This window comes from Rana temporaria, chromosome 4 (assembly GCF_905171775.1).
Source record: "Rana temporaria chromosome 4, aRanTem1.1, whole genome shotgun sequence".
Classification (NCBI taxonomy): Eukaryota; Metazoa; Chordata; class Amphibia; order Anura; family Ranidae; genus Rana; species Rana temporaria.
The window spans coordinates 255650125-255672255 of NC_053492.1; the positions used below are offsets into that span (position 1 = coordinate 255650125).

At 47.6% G+C, this 22131-nt stretch overlaps 1 long non-coding RNA gene across 1 annotated transcript; it reads left to right on the forward strand.

Annotated features, from left to right (window-relative positions):
• Positions 1-3321: 3321 nt before the first annotated feature.
• LOC120935378 lies at positions 3322-5009 on the forward strand. The gene is made up of 3 exons (XR_005748444.1): positions 3322-3584; positions 3835-3837; positions 4739-5009. It is a non-coding gene; the product is annotated as an uncharacterized LOC120935378 (long non-coding RNA).
• The last annotated feature ends 17122 nt before the right edge of the window (positions 5010-22131 follow it).

The following is a 22131-nucleotide window of genomic DNA, read 5'->3' on the forward strand; positions in this document are numbered from 1 at the left end:
CAGCAAAAAAAAAAAATTCCTTTAGTGACCCTTTAATTATGGCTTACAGTCGGAATGGTAGATTTTCTTATAATTGTTCATTCTTTCTTCCTGGGAATACAGACTTGCTTTTGGAATGTTTTTTTAGTTTTTCTTGGTTGGCATATGAGGGCACCATATTACAGTCAACAAAATCTTTGGCCAGGCCAAATTCAATACTCTCTATTCTTGGGTCAGACTTTAGGTATTGGGTCAGAATCCTTCTCTCCTTAGGGGGAAAAAGGTCTTGATACTTGCCGCTCCCACAAAATGGCAATACTTCAACGCATTGGCTAAGTTCACACGGTTTCACTTGTTAATATCTGTTTGTTACGACAACGCCAAATTCCTCAGTTTTGCCGCTTATGTTTTCATGTGATCCCAAAGCTTATCTTTATATTGTAGCTGGCGAGATGACCATCAAGGCTGAAGTATGGCAACACTGTGCTGTTTGAGAGTAAACGGAGAGGTATGTATCAAATTAAGTCTATAAATGCTGTAATCTGTGGGACATTTTATGTGAAACTTTTTTGTGTATCAAGCTTTTAAGCGGAGTTCCACCCAAAATTGGAACTTCTGCTTTAAGTGACCATGAGCCTCTTGACATGACACATTTGGAAAACGGGGAAACTGTCAACAGGGGCCCGGAAGTGATGTCTCATGTCATTTCTGGGTCAGCAGCAGGGAGGAGGTGGAGAGCAGATGTGCACCTATGCCCGTCACAAACCTGCAGATCAGCAACCTGAGCCTGGGATACTTGGGGTAGGTGTACGGGGTGTGGAACATTTCGTGGGAGCTCAAGCAGTGTGTGGGGGTGTGTTTTGTTGGCCTTGGCGACCTAACGCCTGGGGTTTGTCGAGCCCTTAAACATGAGGAAAGTACAGAGACCGCCATTGCTGAAGTCGGATTTTAAGAAGGTTTGTTCTGGCCATCTGGTGCTTTTGCCTCCTGAGAAATATAAAATTCCAACAATCACAGAATGCTTGTTTTCAGACTAACTTTTTAAAGTCAAATTAGCCAGGCAACAAGTCCATTAGTTCCTTTACTGTTCAATATGCCATAGCAAAGTGGAAGTAAAGCAAAAAACATCTTCAATATGCTCCCAGTATGGCATTATGTAGGGTGTATTTCTTTATATTAAGAATAGGAAGCTATAGAGCAGGGATATGCAATTAGCAGACCTCCAGCTGTTGCAAAACTACAAGTCCCATCATGCCTCTGGGTGTCATGCTTGTGGCTGTGAGTCTTGCTATGCCTCATTGGACTTTTAGTTCTGCAACAGTTGGTGGTCCGACACTCAATCACAGAATGCTTGTTTTCAGACTAATTTCTCTAGTCGTCTTCCAGGACGGCACCCTGAGAGATGACTGGCTTCTCCTGACAGGAAACACAATCAAAAAGTGGTTAAAAACCCTGCCCCTTCCCGTGCTCCTCAGTTCTTGATTGTGTTTCCCCACAGCGAAACGTTTATTTTTTTCTGACCTAAGGCCTGGGGCTGGTGGTCCCCCACTGGGTAGCCTTTGGGTTTAGCGAAGATTTCCATTCCTAGGGGGTCCCTTCTTGCTCAGGGGGGCCTCACTATGTGGGTTGAAGAACCCCCCCTGAGTGCTGGAGTCTCCTGGGGATAGGTGGCTATTCTGGAGCTCCAGGGGCTGATCCTCTCTCTCTCTCTCTCTCTCTCTCTCTCTCTCTCTCTCTCTCTCTCTCTCTCTCTCTCTCTCTCTCTCTCTCTCTCTCTCTCTCTCTCTCTCTCTCTCTCTCTCTCTCTCTCTCTCTCTCTCTGCTTTCCCCTTACCTTGGAGGTTTGTGGGTCAGGCTCTCTCCGGTGGTAGGGGCCTTCTGTGCGGTCTGGGGCTGCGACTGGGTCGTCCTGGATTCCCTGGAGCGTTCATTGCCGTTTTCGAATTTGGCGCCAAAACCGGCGTCTCTCAGAGCCGGCGGCGCAGGGCAATGACGTCACACGTGCGGCGCGTGTCACTTCCGGGTCGGCTCAGTAAAGATGGCGCGCTGCAGCTCCAACACGCCAGTCTCGGCTTTCCACTACACCGGAGACACACGCAAAGACAGCAGCAGCCGAGAGAGAGCGGCGCCTTCATCCTCACGCGATGGAGCGAGAGGTCCGGTCGTCTACGGCCCCGGCTGCGGAGGAGACCACAGGGGGTGAGTCTTCCTGGATACAGGTATGGTGGGCTGGGACCTAGTAGTTGTTCCCTAGTATTTACATACATGCCTGTGTATCCTTTCCCTTCTAGGAGAGGATTACGTTGCCCAGGGGGGTGCTAGTCGTTCAGCGAAGGACACTAGTCGCTCCAAAAAATGTGGCTATTGTAGTTGCAAGTTACCTTCAGATTATTCCAAACCTTTTTGTGCTAAATGTATTGTTAAATTAGCAGGGAAGGAGACCTCTGAAATTCTGAAAGGATTTCTTGAGGTCCAGTCTGAGATGCTCTCTACTCTCAAAGAATTTCATGTGTCTTTAAAGAGCAAAGAGCCTGAAACCCCCATCGCAGGGCCCTCTTCTCAAGAAAGTTCCTCTTCTCAGATTTTTAGAGTCCGCCAGGAATCCCTTGGTTCCTTAGTATCTGACTCTGAAGATTCAGAGATTCCTCCTCAGGAGGAAGGTTCTGTTGGTCAGGCGGAGGAAGAAAATGAGGATACTAGGGCAGGCAGATATGTCTTTGCTGCCGACGACATGGAAGGTCTCCTTGAGGCAGTGTACGCCTCCGAGGAGATTCCACAGCCTGCGGAAGAAATTTCCACACTGGATAGGTTATACCAAGGCCTGTCTAAACCTCAGGCCAAAGCTATTCCGGTACACCAGTCCCTTAAGGATATCATCCTCAGGGAGTGGGCAGAACCAGAGAAAAAGCTTTTAAGATACATGACCTGGAAACGACGTTGCCCCTTTAAGGAGGAGGAGGAATCTAAATTTTTTAAAATACCTAGATTAGATGCTCCCCTCGCGCAAGTTTCCAAACAGTCGGACCTCTCCTTTGAGGACACAGGCAACTTGAAGGATCCTATGGATCGGCGGGCAGAGACCTCCTTGCGTAGGGCCTGGGAAGCTAATGCGGCTGCCTTGAGCCCCGCCTTAGCTTCGGCCTGTATTGCTAGGAATGCTAATTCGTGGATCTCCAAGTTGATGGAACATGTGTCCCGGGGTTCAGACTCTAAGGAGATTCTAGAATCCCTTCAGCTCATAGGGAGCGCAGTAGCTTATTTAGCAGACGCCTCAGTAGAGCCGGTGCGTTCTACCGCAAAGACAGGAGCCCTCCTCAACTCTGCCAGAAGGGCAGTGTGGGTCAAGATGTGGAATGGGGACCTTGCGTCTAAGAACCGCCTTTGTGGTCTTCCCTTCGAGGGCTCCCTTCTCTTCGGTACAGGCCTGGATCAGGCCCTGACTAGGTCCTCAGAAAAAGGGTTGCGTTTTCCTACTAAGCCTAGACAAAACAAGAAAAAGTTTTTTCGAGGCCCCCATGGGGGGTTTGGAGGTAAGAACCGTTCCTCGGAGAAAAAGCCCCCTTACAACAGACGTTGGGGTGCTGGGAAGGAAAAACAAAAAGGGGGTATCCTTTTTTCCAATCCCAAAACCAGCGACAAGGACTCCAAATGACGGGAAGGTCGGGGGAAGACTCTCCCAGTTCCTTCCCAGGTGGGAGAGTATTACTCAAAGTCCCCATATTCTCCAGATCGTAAGGGAGGGGTACAAACTAGAGTTCCGTCAGCTTCCCCCTCCAAACTTTATTTTGACTCACTTACCCAATGACCCTCTCGTCATTAGGCCTTCTGCAAAATGTCGCAGAACTGGCACAACAGGGGGTCATAGTTCCAGTCCCTGTGTACCAGAGAGGGTTGGGAGCGTACTCCCACATTTTTGTGGTCCCCAAGCCTTCAGGCAAATTTCGATTGATTATCAATCTGAAACCCCTGAATACCTCCCTCCTCTACAAGAGGTTTCGAATGGAGAGTATTTACAGCCTCAGGAGGCTCCTACTAAGAGAGGTATTCATGGTCACCATCGATTTAAGAGACGCGTACCTCCATGTCCCAATCTTCTTGGGTCATCAGAGGTTCCTCAGGTTTGCGATCGCCTCCGCCCAGGGAGTACAGCATTGGCAATTTGCTGCCCTTCCTTTTGGACTGGCCTCCAGTCCAAGGGTCTTTACCAAGGTCCTGGCGGAGGCGATCGCTTTCCTGCACCTACAAGGGATAGCGATAGTTCCCTATCTCGACGACTTGATACTATACAATCAAAGTCGAGATCTCCTTTCGGATCTGGCCACTGTGATGACTACCCTCGAGTCCTTGGGTTGGATCATCAACAAGGAGAAATCCTCACTCCTTCCAGAGCAGAAAAAACTCTATCTAGGGTTTCTGATAGATTCCTTGGAGAGGAAGCTCTTTTTACCCAACGACAAGATCCGGGGTCTCATGTCAGTGGTCAGATCAACGTTAGAAGGAACAGAGTCCTCCTTCAGGGACATCATGAGAGTTCTAGGCCTAATGACTTCATGTATTCCAGCAGTTCCATGGGCTCAGCTCCACTCCAGACCCCTCCAATTTTTCCTTCTTTCCGCCTGGGACGGAAGAAGGGAATCCCTAGAGCTCAGCGTCAGTCTCCCAGAACCAGTGAAGCTCTCACTGGGCTGGTGGCTCATCCCACAGAACCTACATCAAGGTCTGTCGTGGGGCCAGACCAATCCGGTCAGGATCACCACAGACGCCAGCTCATGGGGATGGGGCGCACATCTGGACGATCTCCGTGCCCAGGGTACCTGGGGACAACGACAGAAGGGGGCCTCTTCAAATTACCGCAAGCTATTAGCGGTCGGAGAGGCTCTGAAGGCATTCGAGGACAGAGTCTTGGACCAAGAGGTCCAGATCGTTTCCGACAATGCAACCGCGGTGGCCTTCCTCAACCATCAGGGGGGCACCAGATCTCGCACCCTTCTAGACTTGTCCCTAGAGATCCTGGGCTGGGCCGAGCAGAGTGTTTTCTCGCTCTCGGCGGTACACCTGAAAGGGACCCTCAATCTGGAGGCAGACTATTTAAGTCGCCATCCCATTCTCCAGGGGGAATGGGAACTAAATACAGAGATTTTCAGTCTAATATGCCAGCACTTTGGCAGCCCAGAGATAGATCTCTTCGCCCGCAGGGCAAACCGGAAGGTGAAGAGGTTCTTCTCTCTCTCCAGAGAAAGCGGCTCGGAGGGGGTGGATGCATTGGCACAGATATGGAGGTTTCAGCTAGCCTATGCCTTCCCTCCTTTGAGCCTGATTCCGAGAGTCCTGCAGAAGATAAATCTAGCAGTAGGGAAGTTCATTCTCGTCACACCCTGGTGGCCCAAGAGGGCCTGGTTTCCCGCTCTAAAGCGAGTGTCAGTGTCGCCTCCCCTACTTCTCCCTGTCCGGGCGGACCTTCTTCGTCAGGGTCCGATTTATCACCCAGAGCCCAACTTCTTCAAGCTGACGGCCTGGTGCTTGAGAGGCGGAGCCTGAGGGAGAAGGGCTGCTCCGAGAGAGTTATCGACACACTTCTAGCCAGTAGGAAGATAGTCACCAGGCGTATATATGCTAAGACCTGGGGTATCTTCTCTCGCTGGTGCTCAGAGAGACAGGTTTCCCAGCAGGAGACCTCGGTCATCTTGGAGTTTCTCCAAGATAGAGTAGACAAGGGGTTAGCCACAAGAACACTAAGGGTTCAGGTAGCAGCCTTGTCATATTTTTTGGATAGACGTTTATCCCTGGACCCCCTGGTTAAGAGGTTTCTTATAGCCAGAGACAGGTTGTCCCCCAGTTCAGATCTCTAGGGTTCCACCCTGGGATCTTTCGTTAGTGTTAAACCAACTTACCAAGGCTCCGTTTGAGCCAATTGACACTATCCCCATCAGGTTACTCACCTTTAAATTCGCCTTCCTCTTGGCAATCACGACAGCCAAGAGGATAGGTGATATGCAGGCGCTCTCCATTAAAGAGCCATTTTTCCGCTTATTTGAGGACAGGGTCGTTCTAAGTCAGGACCCCCTTTACCTTCCTAAAGTAGTGACAAAGTTTCATAGGTCACAGGAGGTAATCCTACCTTCTTTTTGTTCAAATCCCCAGAATGAAAGAGAAGCTTCCTTTCATTGTCTGGATGTTAGACGATGTCTATTAGCTTACTTAGAAAGAGTTAGAGGCTTTAGACGTTCTACTCATCTATTAATTTGTTTTTCGGGTCAGAAAAGAGGCCTTCAAGCGTCCAAAGCCTCTATTTCAAGATGGATTAGGCAGACAATTTCCTCAGCTTATGTACAAGCCGGTAAGGTAGCTCCTAATGTTAAAGCACACTCCACACGATCACTAGCAACCTCCTGGGCAGAAAGCGCCGGAGCTTCGGTGGAGCAGATTTGCAGAGCAGCGACGTGGTCAAGTCAGAACACCTACCTACTGTCACCTCAGGACTTTGTTTTCGGGAGTAAGGTCCTGCAAGCAGTGGTCCCGCCCTAAGGTAGGCCTGAAGCTACTTGCTTCTCTCTCAGGGTGCCGTCCTGGAAGACGACTAGAGAAATGACCAGTTACACTTACCGGTAGCTGTATTTCTGGTAAGTCTTACAGGACGGCAGGCCTACTTCCCACCCTTGTGTTACATTATTGGTTTGTATTATATTTTTTTGTGGTGTTTTTTTCCGTGCACTGGTGGGTTCATACTTATCTCAAACTGAGGAGCACGGGAAGGGGCGGGGTTTTTAACCTCTTTTTGATTGTGTTTCCTGTCAGGAGAAGCCAGTCATCTCTCAGGGTGCCGTCCTGTAAGACTTACCAGAAATACAGCTACCGGTAAGTGTAACTGGTCATTTTTTAAAGCCAAATTAGCCAGGCAACAAGTGTATTAGTTACTTTACTGTTTAGTATGCCATTGCAAAGTGGAAGTGAAGCAAAAAACATCTTCAATATGTTCCCAGTATGGAATTATCTAGGATGTTTTTTTTTTTTTTTTTTTTTTTAAGCATTGGAAACCATGGAGCAGGGATATGGAATTAGCGGACCTCCAGCTGTTGCAAAACTACAAGTCCCATCATGCCTCTACCTCTGGGTGTCATGCTTATGGCTGTGAGTCTTGCTATGCCTCATGGGGCTTGTAGTTCTGCAACAGTTGGCGGTCCACTAATTGCATATCCCTGCCATAGAGGCTTCTATTATGGGTTTCTCCTGAAAGTTTCAGTTACTTGGCTGTCATACCGATACTCTTAACCAGGACAAGTGTGCAAAAAGACTTCTAGACTTTCTTGATCTGGAAAACATGAAGCCAGGTGTGGAGCATAACAGAGCACATCAATCATTTTGGGTCGGCAGTGAGTCTTTTTCATGATATGTTTAAACTTTGTATTTTCTCAAATCGCCTTTCAGGACTACCCTGGAGAGAGCGCAAGCTCCGCCCAATTCTTAGGAAACACGTGATCCTTTAAGATCCCTCCTCTTCCACCATGGCCTCAGTTATTGTGTTTCCTCCACCATGGTGGAAGCATCATAGGGAACCAGGGAGCTGTTCTCTCTCCAGGGCGGAGGGTTTAAGGCTTACCTTTTGTTTGTGCATTGGTGCGGTGACCATCCCGGCCCCCCTCTACGGTGAGGGGGCGTTCAGGAGTCCCCAGGCGCTCCGGCTCAGTGGAGCATTCGGCCTCCAGGTGGTGGGGTCCTTGTGCCCAGGAACTGCGGTATGGCCTGGTGGCCGAGCGGTAACCGGCGCGGGTCGGCGGTGTTCCGTGTTTTCAGTTCCGGGTCCCGGCTGGCGAGTGCGTCATGCACGGTGATGCTGCTTCCTGGGGGGGCGTGGCGCAGTTGGTTCCCGACGCCTGGAACGCAACGTCTGTGGGGCAGGTCAGGTGACCGGTACTTCCGTTTCCGGCACCCGATGATGACGCGGGAGGCCGGGATAATTTAAAAAAAGAGTTTTCCAGCTACTATCGTTGCTGCGCTTTACAATGGAGGAGAGACAGACAGCACCAGCGTATACAGGCGCTGCAAGCACCGGTCAGGCCCAGGTAAGAGGGGTACAGCGGTGCCTTTATTCTTACCTTTTGTGGGTTTATGTTTGTTTATTGTTGTTCCTCCCTGAGGGAGCCTGTGGTTACCAGACCAAGTTAATGCTCTTGGTCTGCGTAGCTGTAAGGGGTGGTGACACTTAGTTTCAGGCCCCTTTATTTTCTGGTGGTGGCAGCACTGGGTGTTTAACCACTTCCAGACCTGCGCACGACGTTGTACGTCCTTTTTTTAAAGATTGATATCTCGGTAACAGCAGCAGCAGCTGCTGCCACAACCGAGGTATCGATCTTTAGTGTGTGCGGTCTGGTACACGATAACGGCGGCTCCGCGGCGGATTCGCCGCGAGATCGCCGTTATCGGTGGCGGGAGTGGGGCCCCCCCTCCCGCCGCTCTCCCGCGCCCTCCGCCGCTTACCGGAGCCGTCGGTAGCGGCGGAGGAGATCGGGGACTGTTCAGCAGCTGAGCGGGGATGAGACTGAAGGAAAAATCTCCTTCGCCCGTCCCCATAGCTCTGCTGGGCGGAAGTGACGTCAAAACGTCAGTCCCGCCCAGCCTCTTAAAGAGACCATTTTTTTTTTTGTCATTTTAAAAAATGACAGTTTAGAATTTTTTTTTTTTGCATTTTAGTCTAAATATGAGATCCGAGGTCTTTTTGACCCCAGATCTCATATTTAAGAGGACCTGTCATGCTTTTTTCTATTACAAGGGATGTTTACATTCCTTATAATAGGAATAAAAGTGATCAATTTTTTTTTCAGTGTAAAAAGTAATAAAATAAGAAAACAAAAAAAAATTTTTTAAAGCGCCCCGTCCTGACGAGCTCGCGCGCAGAAGCGAAAGCATACGCGAGTAGCGCCCGCATATGAAAACGGTGTTCAAATCATCACACATGTGAGGTATTGCCGCGATCGTTAGAGCGAGAGCAATAATTCTAGCCCTAGGCCTACTCTGTAGCTCAAAAAATGCAACCTATAGCATTTTTTAAACATCGCCTATCGAAATTTTTAAGGGTAAAAGTTTGACGCCATGCCACGAGCGGGCGCAATTTTTAAGCATGACATGTTGGGTATCATTTTACTCGGCGTAACATTATCTTTCACAATATATAAAAAAATTGGGCCAAATTTATTGTCTTATTTTTTTATTCAAAAAAGTGAATTTTTTCCTAAAAAAGTGCGCTTGTAAGACCGCTGCGCAAATACGGTGTGACAAAAAGTATTGGAATGACCACTATTTTATTCTCTAGGGTGTTAGAAAAAAATATATATAATGTTTGGGGGTTTTAAGTAATTTTCTAGCAGAAAAAATGGTTTTAGTCTTGCAAACACCAAATCTGAAAAACACCTAAGGTCTGGAAGTGGTTAAAAAAAAAAAAATTGGTAATTTTTTCTCATCTCATTGCAGGAAAAATCTGCAGGCAAAACTAGGCACTTGGATGCACCCAGGAAATGCCCATCTTGCAAGAATCATTTAAGGGATGTGCAGGTCCTGCATTAAAAATCTGGTGGAAGAGGAAACTTTGCAACAGTATAAAGACCTTTTTTCATCAGTTCAAGAACTGGCAAGCTCTTTAGGCTCAGTTGAGGATCTGATCACACAAGGCTCCGCAAATCAGGGGGAGCTTCAGCAGCCACCACCTAGCCCGAAAGTCCCGGTTTCTAGACAAACAGATGGGGATTCGGCAGATGAAGGGACTAGTACTCTCCCCTCCCTCAGGGATTCAGATGAGGAGGAGCAAGAGAAAGAAGATGGTAGCAAAATCTCTAAATTTAAATTGTCCCTAGAAGATGTGGATGAGGTACTTAAGGCAATTTACACTACCCTGGATATCCAGGAAGAGAAAATTCAGTTATCCATACATGATAAAATGTATCAAGGATTGGATGAATCCAAACGCCAGGTTTTCCCGGTCCACAAGGTCCTTTCGGACAAAATCAAAAAGGAATGGAAAGACCCTGAACGGGCTCCTTTTTTTTTCCAAAACCCTTTAAAGAAGGTTTCCATTTGAAGACCGTGACACAGAGGTGTGGAACAAAAAACCTAAAGTAGACGCTGCTTTCTCGCAAGTGTCTCGTCGTACAGACCTGGCTTTTGAGGATATGGGGGTCCTAAAAGACCCAATGGATAAGAGAGCTGATTCCCTCCTAAAGAAGACCTGGGATTCCACTTCTTTTTAGATTCAATACTTTTTTTATTGTTTGCATACAAAGAGATACAAGAAATGTTACATCCTCGTGCATAGTAAAAAAAATACACAACCATACATTTATCCCCGTTTTCCCCCTATCTTGTCCTCTCCTCTTTCTTTGTACCATTTTCAATAAGTGAAAAATCTCTCTATTCTATACGGTCTTACCTCACCCCCCCCCCCCCACCCTCCCATCACACCGTGAGCCAATTTTTAAAATTAATGTACTTTATTGGGTGAATCTTCCCCATACAGGAATGCCTGATAGCGGGTTAAGGTATTTATTGAATTTGAATGACAGCTGTCCACTTTTTATATAGAGCATCCTGTTTCGTCTAACCAAGGTTTCCACATCCTCACAAACTTTCTATAATTGCCCTGCCTAGTGAGTGTCACTCTCTCACTCCAAATCATTGTGTTAATGGTTTCGACCCAGGATTTAACAGTGGGTGGTATCTGGGCCTGCCACCTCAATGCAATTAACTTCCTTGCCTGGAAGAGGCATCTCAGTACCACTTCAAGGGAGATGGCTGGCACTCTATTTTCCTCTATGCTGCCTAGCAAGCATGTCTTAGACTCAGCTTCAAGCTTGGTTTTAAAAGTTGTATTTATTTTGGCAACCACCTCCTCCCAGTATCTAAATAGCTTAGGACATTTCCACAGCATGTGGATAAGATTACCTGTCGCTCTGCACCTTGGGCATTCATCAGTACTTCTCCACCCGAGATTAAACATTCTCCTGGGGGTATAGTATACTCTATGCAAGAGGAACAAGTGTGATACTTTCTGAGATGGGGAGATCGAGACCAATACCCCCTTACTCAAGATCGCACTCCACTGTTCCGTGGTCATTTGACCTAAGTCTTTCTCCCATCCTGTCCTGCTCTTAATAAGGCCTGCCCTACTTATGTATTTAGCTCCTATTCTTGAGTACAACTCGGATATCAGGCCTTTAGTTGTTTTTGAAGAGGTTATCTTCAGGAGGGTTGGGGCTGGGGACCATACGATGGGTTGTAGCCCAAACTGAGCTTGGATGGCGTGTCGGATCTGGAGATATCTGTAAAATGTTTTGTTTGTTATGTTGAAATCCTGTCGCAAGTCTGCAAAGGATTTCATCTGTTCTCCCTTGTACAATTGGTTTAAACGGGTTATCCCTTGTCTCTCCCATTCTTTACATCTCTCAATGTTCTTTAATTCTTTTAAGTTTTGATTGCACCAGAGAGGGGTAAAAATTGTTATTCCCTTACAGCCCATCAATACTTTTGTTGTTTGCCACACTTTAAGGCTAAGTTTTATAGTTGGACATTTATGGACAAACGAACCAGCCTCAAGTGCCTCCACTATTGTCCTATGTGGTGCCCCTGTTGGCATCAATCTACCGGAATTCCCACCTCCCTCCCGTCCGCAGTTCGCAAGATGTTGTAACTGCGAGGCTAGAAAGTATGTTTTCGGGTGAGGTATTGCCATTCCCCCTCTTTCGCTGGTAACTGCATGGTCTGGAGACAAATCCTGGCTTGTCCCTTCTTCCAGATTAACTCTCTGAAGAGGGATTCTATCCTTTTGAACCATTTTTGATCTATCCAAACTGGGGAGTTCTGGAGGATATAAAGTAACTGGGGTAACCATATCATCTTTATTAGATTACATCGCCCCGCTATGGATAATGGTAGTCTACACCAGGCGTCTCTTTTATGTTCCCATTTGGATAAAAGAGGGATTAAGTTATTTTGGACAAAGTTATTGATGTCCCTCGTGATCCAAATCCCGAGATATTTCAACATAACTACTACTTTTAACTGAGGGATTCCAGGAGGTATCTGGGCGCCAAGGGGGTCAATTGGCAATAGTGCTGACTTTTTTCCCTCCAACCTCCGGCTTCTTCCGGATCGCCTGAAGGACCTGTCAGGAGCTGTCCAGGATTTGCTGGACAGGGGGGTGGTTGTGCCGGTCCCCTCAACGGAACGGTTTCAGGTTTTTTTTACTCCAATCTGTAAGTCCCCAAGGTGGACGGGGGCCATCCGGTCCTGGACCTCAAGACCCTTAATTGCTTTGTCAAAGCGCAAAAAATTCAGAATGGAGTTGATACGCTCAGTAACAGCAGCGCTCCATCTGGGGGGTTTCTTAGCATCCCTGGATATCAAGGACGCGTTCCTGCATATCCCCATTTGTGCATAACACCTGAGGTTTCTGCGCTTTGCGGTCGGGGAGGACCAGTTTCTATTGTGACCGTCCCGTTCGGCCTAGCTTCGGCACCACAGGTTTTTTCACTGAGGTGCTCGCCCCGATTCTGGCCCTGCTGCGGCAGCGTGGGATCGCTATCATGGGATACCTGGAACTTCTTCTGAGAGCTTCCTCAAGCTTGGAATTGGTAGACGATGTGTCTATAACCTGTCAGACCCTCCGAGAATTCGGTTGACTGCTGAATATCCAGAAGTCGGTACTGGTACCGTCTCAGCAGCTGGAAGGTCTGGGGTTGGTCCTGGATTCCTCAGAAGCGAGAGTTTTTCCTCCCAGCAGAAAAACTGCAGACTCTGCGGTGCTGCGGTTGGCGACCCAATATGGCCGTCGCTTCTGCATATCAGTGCTGGGTCTGATGGATGGCTCACATCTCTGGTACTACGGACCGATAATGTGTTCCTGCCGTGTCACTGGACAGTGATCACGACGGCTGCCAACCTCTCCGGCTGGGGGGGGAGTCCCGCCTTCCAATCAATGTGCTGGAGTTCCGAGCGATCAAGTTGTGTGTCTGCACCTGGTCTCTGGGTCTGCAGGGCCGACCGATCAGAATCCAGTCTGACAACACCACGGCGGTGGCATACGTCATTCATCAGGGAGGCACACGAAGCTCGGCTGCAGCGCTGGAAGTAGCGCACATCCTTCGGTGGGTCGAAAGGTCCGTTCCGGCTCTATCGGCCGTGTACATTCCGGGTGTTCAGAATTGGCAGGCCGACTACCTAAGTCGCCAAACATTGGACCCAGGAGAATGGTCACTTCACCCGGAGGTGTTATGGAGTCTGTGCCAAAAGTGGGGCACTCTAGACGTGGACCTTCTAGCGTCCCGTCTCAACCGGAAGGTGCCACGGTTCGTGGCCGGGTCAAAGGTCCCATGGGCGGACGCGTCGGACGCGTTGGTGGCTCCTTGGGGTCACTATCGACTGATTTACGCCTTCCCTCCTCTGAAGCTTCTTCCTCGCCTGCTGCGCAGAGTGGAAGCCGAAGGTATTCCAACAATCCTGATCGCCCCAGACTTGCCGCGCCGCTCCTGGTACGCGGACCTGGTACGTCTGGTGGCAGACGCCCCCTGGCGTCTACCTCTGAGAAAAGATCTTCTGTCGCAGGGTCCGATCTTTCCACCCTGCTTTACAGTCGCTGGCTTTAACGGTGTGGCTGTTGAGAGCCAGGTACTGAAGGACCGAGGCCTGTCAGGCTCGGTGGTCTCTACCATGCTGCGTGCACGGAAGTCTACCTCACGTAGGATTTACCATCATACGTGGAAGGCCTACATCTCTATGTGTGAGGAGATGAAGTGGCACCCTCGTTCATACGTGGTGCCTAGGATTCTGCTGTTTTTTACAGCGGGGAGTGGATCAGGCTCTCGCCTTGAGTACGGTTAAGAGTCACATTTCGGCTCTGGCCGTTTACTTTCAGCGACCCTTGGCGGCGCACACCTCCTTGGTGCGTATGTTTGTACAGGGGATCCGGCATGTGGCTCCTCCGGTGTGCCATCCACTACCCCCATGGGACTTGAATTTAGTCCTTTCGGTGCTTCAGGATGCTCCCTTTGAGGGCATACGGAAGAACCCTTTGTTGACTCTGTCACAAAAGGTTTTTTTTTCTGGTAGAAATTACCTCGATCAGACGAGTATCTGAACTGGCGGCCTTGTTTTGCAAGGCTCCCTATTTGGTCATCCATAAGGATAAGGTGGTGCTTCACCCGCCCCCCCCATTGTGAATTGGTGGGAGCATGCTTTCACCCTCCCCCTTATTGTGAATTGGTGGGAGCATGCTTTCACCCTCCCCTATTGTGAATTGATGGGAGCATGCTTTCACCCTCCCCTATTGTGAATTGGTGGGAGCATGCTTTCACCCTCCCCCTATTGTGAATTGGTGGAAGCATGCTTTCACCCTCCCCTAATATGAATTGTAGGGGGCATGCTTTCACCCCCCCCCCCCATTGTGAATTGGTGGAAAGCATGGTTCCCCCCTCTATTGTGAACATGATTTGGATTGCATGGGTGGATCCAATTCTGTTGCTTATCAAAAAAGGGTCCTGTGTGACTTTGGTCTGAATGCGATGTGACTTTGAGCCATACTATCAGTAAGGCTGAAATCGCATCGCACAGACATCACATTTGATTTGCAGTGCAAATCGCATGCAATCTTGCAGAGTGCACTAATGTTAACCGGCACTAACTGTACCTTTTGACAAACCCTTATTCTGTAAACCATGAGCTCCGGCTCACACTGATGTGATGCAGTAAATGCACAAGATGTGCTGCATTTTTCAGCATCACATCACACTACATAGCAATTGCACGGTGTCCATGCAATCTGCTGTGGGTGTCAATGTTAGATTAACTCCTGAAACAGATTGCAAAACGGAGTGCGATTCCCATAATTGCATGGGTGCATGTGAACACCTATGCAATGCGATTCAGAAAAAACGGGTCCTGCAACATTTTGGCGCGGATGCGATTTGAGCCATATGTTGCCTCAAATTGCACAGACATCGCATGTGATGTGCATAGGCATGCTGTGCGAATCACCTGCAGTGTTTAGCATGCACCAGTGTGAACCCAGGCTTGAATTAAAACATTTAGACCTGTTTCATTAGGGTAATGCAAAAAAACACAAACTGGGAAATAAGGGGTTAAAGTTAAGGAGGGGACTGTACAAGTCAGCTGACCTTTAGGTTTTCCCATAAAGCCCCTCACCTGAGCACATGTCTCCCCTTTGCTGTTCAGATGAAAAAAATCAAGGCTGCCTGCCACATGCTTGGCAAGTAGTTTGAATGTCATTTAAAAAAAAGATTTTTTAAACAGATTTTAGGTACCACCTGGTGTTCGTTTCTCTTCCCCTTTATTTTTTCCCCTCTTCTCATGATTAACACTACTAGAAAGTCTATCCTGAAAGCGGTTCCTCAAACTAGTTGGGTTACAATAGACCAGTGGTCTCACTGCGGCCCGATTTGAGCCTTTGCTGGCCTTATCTGGGCCTTGAGGTAGAATTCTTGCCACTGACAAACAAGGCAGTATTCCTTCCACTTACGCTCAGTTGGGCACATTCCTGCCCCCCTACATTCTCAGACAGTAAATAGACTTTTTAGAAAGTTTGGAGACCCCTGCAGTAGAGCTTTTATTGCTTGGTTATGAAAAGTTGCTGCAATTTTTCTAATTGCTGTCACTGTGAAACACCACACTAATTGATATGCATTAACCTATATCGCTACAATGGTCAGCTATGACGTCAGTCTTGGTAAAACTAATCTGTATAGGAATAGAGCCGGTTCACACAGGGGCAACACGACTTCCAGTGCGACTGGGATGAAACTTGGACACGGCTTGAGTATGAATCATCAGGCAACTTACAAGGCAACTTCAAGTCGCCTCCAGGACAGGAGCCTTTCCAGTGGCCAATCAACCAACAATCACCTCTGTGGGAGGGAGGGGTTTGCCTGAGAAATGTATGTTATCTTCCTGTATTGTTGCTTCAGTTAAGACAGTGATCAGACTTCTGAGGCGACTTCCATTGAAATCAATGGGTACAAGTTGCCTACAAGTCGGATTGAAGTAGTACAGGAACCTTTTCTGAAGCCGGACCATATTGCTGGTCAAAGACCAGAGCACTTTTTGCGATTCGGGACTGCGACGCTTTAACTGACAATTGCGCGGTCGTGCGACGTGGCTCCCAAACAAAATTGGCGTCCTTTTTTCCCCACAAATAGAGCTTTCTTTTGGTGGTATTTGATCACCTCTGCGTTTTTTTGCGCTATAAACAAAAATAGAGCGACAATTTTGAAAAAAATTAATGTTTTACTTTTTGCTGTAATAAATATCCCCCAAAAATATATAAAGAACATTTTTTTTCCTTAGTTTAGGCCGATACGTATTCTACATATTTTTCGTTAAAAAAAATCGCAATAAGCGTTTATTGATTGGTTTGCGCAAAAGTTATAGCGTTTACAATATAGGGGGTATTTTTATGGCATTTTTATTAATATATATTTTTTTACTAGTAATGGCGGCTATCAGCGATTTTTTTTCGGTACTGCGACATTATGGCGGACACTTCGGACACTTTTGACACATTTTTGGGACCATTGGCATTTTTATAGCGATCAGTGCTATAAAAATGCATTGGATTACTATAAAAATGCCACTGAAGGGCTGAACACTAGGGGGCGGGGAAGGGGTTAAGTATGTCCCTGTGTGTTATTTTACTGTGGGGGGGGGGGGTGGCCTCACTAGGGGAAACACTGATCCTCTGTTCATACATTGTATGAACAGAAGATCAGCATTTCCCTTGCTGACAGGACCGAGAGCTGTGTGTTTACACACACAGCTCCCGGTCCCCGCTCTGTAACGAGCAATCGCGGGTGCCCGGCGGCGATCGAGCCAGCTGGGCACACGCACGGGAGTCGGGGGCGAGCGAATATTACATAACCCCAGTCAAACATAAGATTTTCTGAAAGCAGACACCCTAGCGAAATACAATTGTGGTAGTTCCAATTTGTCGCACGATATTTCCGCAGGGGACTATGAAATACATATATTTCAGTTTAAAAATAAAAAAACACAGAAGTTAGTTTTAGGGGGAAACGTGCAATAAATTACCTAATTTTTTTATTTAGGGACACAAAGAAAAAAAAAATCGTGACAGGTACTCTTTAATGAGGCACCCATGGTCTGAAAGACCCTGCATGTCTCCCTTGTGCTCTACTGAATGTAAAGTAATGCACATCGCACTGAAACTGTCAACAGAGGCCCAGAAGTGATGTTGCATGTCTTTTCTGGGTCAGCCCTCACCAGCAAGGGGGAGAGCAGATGTGCACCCATGCCAGTCTGAGGCCTGCAGATCAGAAAGCGGAGCTTTGGATACTTGGGGTAGGTGTATGGGGTGTGGAGCATTTTGTGGCAGCTCAAGCAGTGTGGGGGGGTCTTTTTGGCCTTGGCGATCTTTGTTGGAATTTTATATTTCTCAGGTCAGACACTCAATCACAGAATGCTTGTTTTCAGACTAATTTTTTCAAGCCAAATTAGCCATGCAACAAGTCCATTAGTTACTTTACTGTTCAGTATGCCATTGCAAAGTGGAAGTGAAGCAAAAAACATCTTCAATATGTTCCCAGTATGGAATTATCTATGATGGTTATTTTATTTATGGGTATCAAGCTTTTAAGCGGAGTTCCACCCAAAAATGGAACTTCTGCTTTAAGTGACCGTGAGCCCCTTGACATGACACATTTGGAAAATGGGGAAACTGTCAACAGGGGCCCGGAAGTGATGTCTCGTGTCATTTCTGGGTCAGCAGCAGGTAGGAGGGGGAGAGAAGATGTGCACCTATGCCAGTCTCAAACCTGCAGGTCAGCAAGCTGAGCCCGGGATACTTGGGGTAGGTGTACGGGGTGTGGAGCATTTCGTGGCAGCTCAAGCAGTGTGTGGGGTTGTGTTTTGTTGGCCTTGGAGACCTGACGCCTGGGGTTTGTCGAGCCCTTAAACATGAGGAAAGTACAGAGGCCGCCATTACTGAAGTCTGATTTTGAGAAGGTTTGTTCTGGCCATCTGGTGCTTTTTGCCTCAACACTTTGAGTGTCCTGATTATAAAATTCCAACAATCATAGAATGCTTGTTTTCAGACTAACTTTTTAAAGCCAAATTAGCCAGGCAACAAGTCCATTAGTTCATTTACTGTTCAATATGCCATTGCAAAGTGGAAGTGAAGCAAAAAACATCTTCAATATGTTCCCAGTATGGAATTATCTAGGATGGTTTTTATTTTATTTTTTTAAGCATTGGAAACCATGGAGCATGGATATGCAATTAGCGGACCTCCAGCTGTTGCAAAACTACAAATGCCTCTACCTCTGGGTGTCATGCTTGTGGCTGTGAGTCTTGCTATGCCTCATGGGACTTGTAGTTCTGCAACAGTTGGCAGTCCACTAATTGCATATCCCTGCCATAGAGGCTTCTATTATGGGTTTCTCCTGGAAGTTTCAGTTACTTGGCTGTCATACCGATACTCTTAACCAGGACAAGTATGCAGAAAGACTTCTAGACTTTCTTGATCTGGAACACATGAAGCCAGTTGTTGAGCATAACAGCAGGTCAATCATTGTGGGTCGGCAGTGAGTCTTTTTCATGATATGTTTAATCTTTGTATTTTTAACCTCCACCTCAAATTTTATCTCTTGTAGACCTGTTGCAATTGAAAATTATATCTTTTCCATTATTGGAAGCCTTGACCACTTCAAGCAAGTTGAAGGCAGAGCACTCCAAGCATGATGGAATCCCTTCTCTTGTCCGCCAGCATTCGTGAATGGTGGGTACCAAGAAAACATATTAGGATGATAGTCCAGTTTGGTTTGCTAGGTTTCACCAGAGTTATGAGCTTTTATTCTAACTCTTGGCTTGGGTTGGCCACACATTGTGTGGACCCACAAATTAATTTAAGATGATAGTCGAGCTTGGGTGGATAGGTTTCACCAGAGTTATGAACTGTTATCATAATTTACAGGCTTGGGTTTAACCACTTGTTTGGTGGTCCCCAGGTTCTGGGGGTCTAAGAGTGAAAAGTCCTAGTTCAGTTTGAAATCTCTAGAGGACATTGCAGTCCTAGGCTGGCTGACTGAGCCTTCCTTGAAGATCGGTTTAGACATTGTTAAATGCCTTGCCCTGTCGAACCAGGAACCCGGTTGGTCTCTTTCACTCTCCTCTGGGGTCTTTTTGCAAAGGGGATTGATGATTGTGCCTAGGCTTTCACTCTCTGATCCCTCTTGGGGAAGTCTACGGAGAGCTTGGGCAATGCTCTCGCTCTCTGGAAGTAAAGGGTTCGCTGTTACAAGACTGTCTAAAATTTCTATTGTGAGCTGTAGTTGGGCATCTGGACTGGTTGCTAGGCTGTTCTGTAGTAGTGGGTTTAGAGACTGGGTCAATCTCAGTCCTTGCTGGACTGGGGAGAAGTGCCCACTCCTCTGAGAAGGCCGGGGCTATATCTGATTCAGTCTCCTTCCTCACTGCTCCGGTTCTTCCTGGCAGTTGGTCTAGAAGCTTAATTATGGCTTACAGTGGGAATGGTCGATTTTCTTATAACTGTTCATTCTTCCTGGGAATACAGACTTGCTTTTGGAATGGTTTTTAGTTTTTCATGGTTGGCGTATGAGGGCACCATATTACAGTCAACAAACTCTTTGGCCAGGCCAAAATCAATACTCTCTATTCTTGGGTCAGACTTTAGGTATTAGGTCAGAATCCTTCACTCCTTAGGGGGAAAAGGGTCTTGATACTTGCCGCTCCCACAAAATGGCAATACTTGAAAGCATTGGCTAATTTCACACGGTTTCACTTGTCAATATCTGTTAGTTGCGACAATGCCAAATTCTTTAGTTTTGCCGCTTATGTTTTCATGTGACCCCAAAACTTATCTTTATATTGTAGCTGGTGAGATGACCAAGGCTGAAGTATGGCAACACTGTGCTGTTTGAGAGTAAACGGAGAGGTATGTATCAAATTCAGTCTCTAAATGCTGTAATCTGTGGGACATTTTAAGTGAATCTTTTTTGTGTATCAAGCTTTTAAGCGGAGTTCCACCCAAAAATGGAACTTCTGCTTTAAGTGACCGTGAGCCCCTTGACATGACACATTTGGAAAATGGGGAAACTGTCAACAGGGGCCCGGAAGTGATGTCTCATGTCATTTCTGGGTCAGCAGCAAGGAGGGGGAAGTGCACCTATGCCAGTCTCAGGCCTGCAGATCAGCAAGCAGAGCCTGGGTTACTTGGCGTAGGTGCGTGGGGCATTTTGTGGCAGCTCAAGCTTTGTGTGGGGGTGTTTTTTTTGGCCTTGGTAACCCTAATGACTGTGGTTTGTCAAGCCCTTAAATATGAGGAAAGTACAGAGGCCGTCATTGCTGAAGCCTGATTTTGAGAAGGTTTGTTCTGGCTGTCTGGTGCATTGGCCTCATGGATTTGAGTGTCTGACCTGAGAAATTTAAAATTCCAACAATCACAGAATGCTTGTTTCTCTTATCACCTTCCAGGACGGCACCCAAGAGATGATGGCTCCTCCCTGCAGGAAACACAATCACATGACCGTTTAAAAAGCCCCACCCTTCCCCTTGCTCCCCAGTATTGATTGTGTTTCTCCGAACACAGCGACACGTTTGTTTTGTTAAAGGAAAACCTAGAGACCGGGGAGGGTCGAAGGTACCCCTGTGAGACAGGTCTTAGGGAGGCCGGGGAGGGCTGAACTAACCTGTAGACTTCGGTCCAAACTCACAGGTCGCCCCAAGTACGCACCAGTGCTCTGATCTGCGGGGAGGCGAGCCATCACGGAGTGCTGTCGAAACCACCGCCATTCGAATCACCGTTTCCCAGGTCTCCTAGATTCAAACGCCGCGCTCCAGGCCTCACTCTGAGAATAGGAACTGCATCACAGGAAGTGGGCGGTTCCTGGCGGCATAACCCGGAAGTTCCTGTCGGCAACGTGGAACAGCATTGGGCGTTGGACAGGTCGGCTTGCAGACAGGTCGTTCAGGAGTACCGGCAGCCAGGACCGAGTCACCCTCCTCATGGAAGAGGACGGAAAGACACACGACCGCTGGCAGATCCAGGTCGGGGGTCGGTAAGTACTAATCCCCCTGGAAAGGGAGGAGGGAAGCAGTGAGAGTTCCCAAACTTTTAGGGAACGACCAGAGCAGGATCTGGATCCCTTCTCGTCTGCTGTCTCTCCTCCCCGGTACAGCCAGCAGTCTTAGGGAAAGACACTTTTAATGTTTGTATATCTCATGTCTTTCAGAACCCCCCAGCGGAGCCCAGGAGGCCTCAGTTCAGTCTCCTGCCGCTACAGGGCATAGTTCCTCTAAAAAGTGTGGGAATTGTAAAGAGAAGCTCCCCAAATCCTACTCAAAACCCTTCTGCTATAAATGTATTAATATTCTTGCAGGAAAGGAGGCTGCTGCAATGATGAAGAGTTTTCTTGCATCCATGCAAACGGAAATGTTAGCAACAGTTAAAGCTTTCCGGGAGGCAGCTGGGCAGTCAGCACAGACCGAGACAGAGGAACTTACCCCCAGGGAAGGCACTTCCTCTCAAGAAAGCCCCTTTTCTAGGGGCCCAAGTGCTTTCTTTACACCTTCAGATTCCAAACCCTCTGGGTGAGGCAGAGGGTGAAGAAAGTGAGGTAGCAAGTCTACACAGATCTAGGCACAGCTCAGGAGAGGTAGATGGAGACTCCATTAGTCCGTCTCAGGAAGACATACATCTAAAGAGACACCTCTTTGCTGTAGAAGATCTTGAGAGTCTTCTCCAGGCAATTTACGCAACGGAGGAGATTCCTGAGACACCTAAATATACATCAGCACAGGATAAAGTTTATAGGGGCTTGGGTGACACTCACTCTAAGGTATTCCCTCTACACAGGTCCCTTAAGGAGTTAGTCCTTAAGGAATGGAGAGACCCTGAAAGGAGAATAATCAAACAAAAAACCTGGAAAAGAAGGTTTCCTTTCTCCCAGGAGGAGGAAGTCTTTTTTAAGCTTCCTAGACTTGATGGGGCTCTGTCACAAGTCACTAAACTGTCTGATCTGTCCTTTGAGGATGCGGGTAACATCAAGGATGTGATGGACCGTAGAGCAGAATCTCTCCTTAGAAAAGCTTGGGAGGCCAACTCGGCAGCACTGAGTCCAGCTT